This window comes from Salvelinus fontinalis, chromosome 3 (genome assembly GCF_029448725.1).
Source record: "Salvelinus fontinalis isolate EN_2023a chromosome 3, ASM2944872v1, whole genome shotgun sequence".
NCBI classification, from domain to species: Eukaryota; Metazoa; Chordata; class Actinopteri; order Salmoniformes; family Salmonidae; genus Salvelinus; species Salvelinus fontinalis.
In genome coordinates, this window is record NC_074667.1 from 20,047,645 (window position 1) to 20,054,017 (window position 6,373).

Consider the following 6,373-nt stretch of genomic DNA (forward strand, 5'->3'; position numbering starts at 1 on the left):
TGTCCTCTGGGTACATTGACTTCAATAAAAATCTAGGAGGCTCAAGGTTCTCACCCCCTTCCATAGACGTGTACAGTAATTATGACAACTTCCTAAGGAAGTCATCCAACCTATCAGAGCTCAGGCAGCATGAACTGACATGTTGTCCACCCAATCAAAGGATCAGAGAATGAATCTAGTACTAAAAGCATACAGTGCATTCGACAAGTATTCAGACCCATTGGCTTTTTCCACATTTTGTTACTTTATAGCCCTATTCTAAAATGTATTAAATAGTTGTTTTCCCCCTCATCAATCTACACAAAATACCCCATAATGACAGAGAAAAAACAGCTTTTTAGAATTTTTTACAGATGTATTAAAAATAAAAAACATATCACATTTGCATTCAGAAAGTATTCAGACTCATTGAATTTTTCCAGATTTTGTTACGTTACAGCCTTATTCTAAAATGGATTAAATAAATAAAAACTCTTCATCAATCTACACACATTACCCGATAATGACAAAGTGAAAACAGTTTTTTATAAATTGTTGCTAATTTATTAAAAATAAAAAACATACCTTGATTACATACAATACCAGTCAAAAGTTTGGACACCTACTCATTCAAGAGTTTTCTACTATTTTATACATTGTAGAATAATCGTGAAGATATCAAAACTAGGAAATAACACATATGGAATCATGTAGCAACCAAAAAAAGTGTTAAACAAATCAAAATATGTTTTATATTTTAGATTCTTCAAAGTAGCCTCCCTTTGCCTTGATGACAGCTTTGCACACTCTTGGCATTCTCTCAACCAGCTTCACGAGGAATGCTTTTCCAACAGTCTTGAAGGAGTTCCCACATATGCTGAGCACTTGTTAGCTGCTTTTCCTTTACTCTGCGGTCTAACTCATCCCAAACCATCTCAATTGGGTTGAGGTCGGGTGATTGTGGAGGCCAGGTCATCTGATGCAGCACTCCATCACTATCATTATTGGTCAAATAGCCCTTATACAGCCTGGAGGTATGTTTTGGGTCATTGTCCTGTTGAAAAACAAATGATAGTCCCACCATGCGCAAACCAGATCGCTGCAGAATGCTGTGGTAGCCATGTTGGTTAAATGTACCTTGAATTCTAAATAAATTACAGACAGTGTCACAGCAAAGCACCATCACACCTCCTCCTCCATGTTTCACTGTGGTAACCACACATTCGGAGAAAATCCTTTCACCTACTCTGCGTCTCACTAAGACATAGCGGTTGGAACAAAAAATCTAAAATTTGGACTCCTCAGACCAAAGGACAGATTTCCACCGGTCTATTGTCCATTGCTCGTGTTTCTTGGCCCAAGCAAGTCTCTTATTATTATTGGTGTCCTTTAATAGTAGTTTCTTTACAGCAATTTGACCATGAAGGCCTGATTCATGCAGTCTCCTCTGAACAGTTGATATTGAGATGTGTCTGTTACTTGAACTCTATTAAGTATTTATTTGGACTGCAATTTGAGGTGCAGTTAACACTAATGAATGTATCCTCTGCAGCAGAGGTAACTCTGGGTCTTCCTTTCCTGTGGCGGGTCCTCATGAGAACCAGTTTCATCATAGTATTTGATGTTTTTTTTGCAACTGCACTTGAAGAAACTTTCAAAGTTCTTGAAATTTTCCGCATTGACTGACCTTCATGTCTTAAAGTAATGATGGACTGTCATTTCTCCTTGCTTTTTTTGAGCTGTTCTTACCATAATATGGACTTGGTCTTTTACCAAATAGGGCTATCTTCTGTATACCACCCCTACCTTGTAACAACACAACTGATTGGCTCAATCACATTTCGAAGGAAAGAAATTCCACAAATGTACTTTTAACAAGGCACACCTGTTAATTGAAATGCATTCCAGGTGACTGCATCATGAAGCTGGTTGAGAGAATGCAAAGCTGCCATCAAGGCAAAGGGTGGCTACTTTGAAGAATCTCAAATATAAAATATATCTTGATTTGTTGAACACTTTTTTGTTTACTACATGATTCCATATATGTTATGTCATAGTTTGGATGATTTCACTATTCTACAATTTAGAAAATAGTAAAAATAAAAAACCCTTTTTTTAGGGCATAGGCCCACCCACATGGGAGCCAGACCCACCCAATCAGAAGGAGTTTTTCCCCACAAAAATACTTTATTACAGACAGAAATACTCCTCAGTTTCATCAGCTGTTCGGTAGTCTGGTCTCAGACGATCCCGCAGGTGAAGAAGCCGCATGTGGAGGTCCTGGGCTGGAGTGGTTACACGTGGTCTGCGGTTGTGAATGAGTAGGTGTCCACACTTTTGACTGGTACTATATATGCTTGTCAACAACAGCCAGTGTTAATTAATATTATATATATTTTTTACCTGAACCCTAATTTGACTGACTGTTACCATCAATCAAATGCTTTTTAACAACTGATCACGGTGTGGTGGGGAGACTAAATAGCCTATCTAGAACTGCTAAAAAGTTGTCATGACGTGCGGACCTCTCTCACTCACGTGATTCGTCCAATAGTGGACTAAGCTGCCTGCTGCAGCCCTCTGAACACACACCCCCCCTCCACACAGCCTGATAGTCAGCAGAAGCAGGTCACAGTGAAATATATATAAGCCTATATTTTTTATTTTATTTAACTAGGCAAGTCAGTTAAGAACAAATTCTTATTTACAATGACGGCATTGTAAGTGGGTTAACTGTGGGTTAACTGCCTTGTTCAGGGTCAGAAGGACAGAATGACCTCGTCAGCTCAGGGATTCGATCCAGAAACCTTTCAGTTACTGGCCCAATGTCCTAACCACTAGGCTACCTGTCATGGCTGCAGCAATGCAACTTAGAAGTAGCCCAAAAACCTGCAACCAATACATTTTCATCCACAACATCGTTTTCAAAGTAGACCAATTTCGGGAAAACCTCGAACATGGCAACCCTGTGCGTACTTGAAGTATAGCAAATGTTTATAGCTAAGCCAAGACAGACCACAGCCTGCCATTCCCATGGGAACAAATGAGTCATAGGGAAGAACAAGCAAGGAGAGGGGCAGAGCCAAGAACGAGCAAGCGGGACCCTGCTTGCTCCTTGTAGCATGTATTTGCATATTTCTGTTCGGGGAACACCTACGCTGTGAAGTGCGGGTGTGCAAAAACTCAATTCGTCCTCGACAACACCATTTTATAAACATTTACAAAGGATGCAGTCTACAAAACTTAATTCACTCTGTTCGTAGCAGATTCTAGGTTTGGGAATAGAAAACTGTATTGACATCAAATATTTCATCAGTGAGAACATTTGCAGAATGTCCTCTAAAATCCATCTCATTCCCTCTACCGGCCTGAGATTCCTCTCACCATCATATCTACTATTTTATTTTTTAAATTAATCTTTATTTAAAAATGCAAGTCAGTTTAAGAACAAATTCTTATTTACAATGACAGCCTACACCAGCCAAACCCTGCTGACGCTGGGCCAATTGTGCGCCACCCTATTGGACTCCCAACCACAGCCTGGACTTGAACCAGCAGTGCCTTAGACCACTGCACCACCCGGGAGCCCTTTTGGTAATGAGCGGAACCGCTAAGCAGATGCTTCACATTTATACATCCAGTGAAATATCTGTCTCATTGTTGTATTTGTGGTATAGGCTTTATTGGCATTTAAAGCGCACTTCCGGGTTTTTCTATCACTAGTAAATCGTATTACGAGTTTAAAGTGTGATAAAACGGATACAACGTGTTCGGCACACGCCTACTGTATATTGCTGCATTCAAAACAACTGGGAACTCCGAAAAATACGAGGCCAATTCATGACTTCAGTGATTTTCAGGTCGGAAATTCAGAGCTCTAGAAAGAGGCCAGAATCCCGAGTTGGCATTCCAAGTTGTGTGACCGTTCAAATCGATTTTTCCCAGCCAGGAGCAATTTTTTCCTGAGTTCCCAGTTTTTTTTCGAACACTCGGAAGTCGAACATTTCCGACTTCCCACTGGAACGCAGCATATAATTTGGAAAACGAAACTAACAGGAAACGGCCAGGGCCCATTTGAAAAGTGCCTCATGGAATCAGTGTTGCCAACAATTTTTATGTGAGAATCGCTATTGGCTCCTTGATTTGAAGCTAGATTACGTTTCGTTGCCGCGACGACATCACAGCACCAATTTGGCTTGCTGCGGCACGACCGCTGGACGAAAAAGGTATTCAAATGTATGCAATCACTACCGTAACTCGCTCTGGATAAGAGCGTCTGCTAAGTAGTACATTTTTGCCCGACGTTACGTTATCACTCCCTCTGGCACCGCACCTATGTGAAGCTGGCCACAATAAGAATTATCTTTGCCACAATTGCGGAATTTGCTTGTTGCCTTCAAATTAAAAGTCCCCAATTGAAAGTAATTCCAACGGATACATTTAGTGGAATCATGTCATATTTGAACTAGACAATGATAGTCAAGGTCAGAATATTGTTAAATAAATTCAACAAAAGTCAATAACTAGATAATTTGACCAAAAAAAAGATATTGAAATTGCACTGTTGATGTACTGTATGAGACTTTAGAATTCCATTGGGGGCATACACTCTACAGCCACCCTAACCTATGGATGTTGGACCCATGAAATGGGGTATCAGCCTACTTAGTGATACTCACAGAACACAACTATGTAGAGTTTACACAAATATTAGCATCTTAGTGTAACAGTCTTGCTTCCGTCCTCCCTTTGCCCCAATCTGGCCTCGAACCAGGGATCCTCGAACAAATCGATAACATTCACCCCCAAAGCATCGTTACCTGTCGCTCCACAAAAGCTGTGGTCCTTGTTGAGCAAGGGAAACAACTACTTCAAGGTCTCAGATCGAGTGACGTTGCCGACTGAAACACCACTAGCATGCACCGCTAACTAGCTAGCCATTTCACACTGGTTAGCCTCACAAATTTATGTAAACTCTAGACAGTTGTGTTCTGTGAGTGTCACTGAGTAGGGTGATCTCCCGTTTAATGGGTGCAACATCCACAGGCTGTACAGTGCTATAATACAGTTCAAACGGCCCAAAACAAACTAATGACAATTTATTCTCAAGCTCAGCTCTAGGACGGCATTGGTCCTAATCATTTCAGGGAACTGAACTGGCTTCCAGTTGATCTCCGCATAGTGCAGATCAAACTGTTGATGGTCCTGACCTTGCCCCCAGTTACCTGTCTGGTTATTTTAATTTCATGAGAGGTTCAAGCCATGGATTACAGGCAACATTTGCACTGAGCTAAAGGGTAGAGCTGCCGCTTTCAAGGAGCGGGACTCTAACCCGAAAGCTTATAAGAAATCCTGCTATGCCCTCCGACGAACCATCAAACAGGCAAAGCGTCAATACAGGGCGAAGATTGAATAGTACTACACTGGCTCCGACACTCGTTGGATGTGGCAGGGCTTGCAAACTATTACAGACTACAAAGGGATGCCCAGCCGCGAGCTGAGTCTGTAATACCAACATGTTTCAAGCAGACCACCATTGTCTCTGTGCCCAAGAACACTAAGGGAACCTGCCTAAATGACTACCGACCCGTAGCACTCACGTCTGTAGCCATGAAGTGCTTTGAAAGGCTAGTCATGGCTCACATCAACACCATTATCCCAGAAACCCTAGACCCACTCCAATTTGCATACTATACTGCCCCACAGATCCACAGATGATGCAACTCCACACTGCCCTTTCCCAGCTGGACAAATGGAACACCTACGTGAGAATGCTGTTCATTGACTACAGCTCAGCATTCAGCACCATAGTGCCCTCAAAGCTCATCACTAAGCTAAGGACCCTGGGACTAAACACCTCCCTCTGCAACTGGATCCTGGACTTCCCGATGGGCCGCCCCCAGGTGGTAAGGGTAGGTAACAACACATCCGCCACGCTGATCCTGAACACGGGGGCCCCTCAGGGAGGCCCTAAAAATTGCCAAAGACTCCAGTCACCCTAGTCATAGACTGTTCTCTCTGCTACCGCATGGCAAGCGGCATGCCAAGTCTAGGTCCAAGAGGCTTCTAAACAGCTTCTACCCCCAAGCCATACGACTGCTGAGCAGCTAATCAAATGACTACCCAGACTATTTGCTTTGCCCCCCCCCCCCCCCCCCCTTTTAGGCTGCTGCTATTCTGTTTATTATTTCTGCATAGTCACTTTAACTGTACCTACATGTACATATTACCTCAATTACCTCGATTAACCGGTGCCCCCGCACATTGACTCTGTACCGGTACCCCCTGTATATGGTTTGATACTTTTATTTTACATCTATTTTTTACGCAACACTTATTTTTATTAAAACTGCAATGTTGTTTAATGTCTTGTAAGCATTTCACTGTAAGGTCA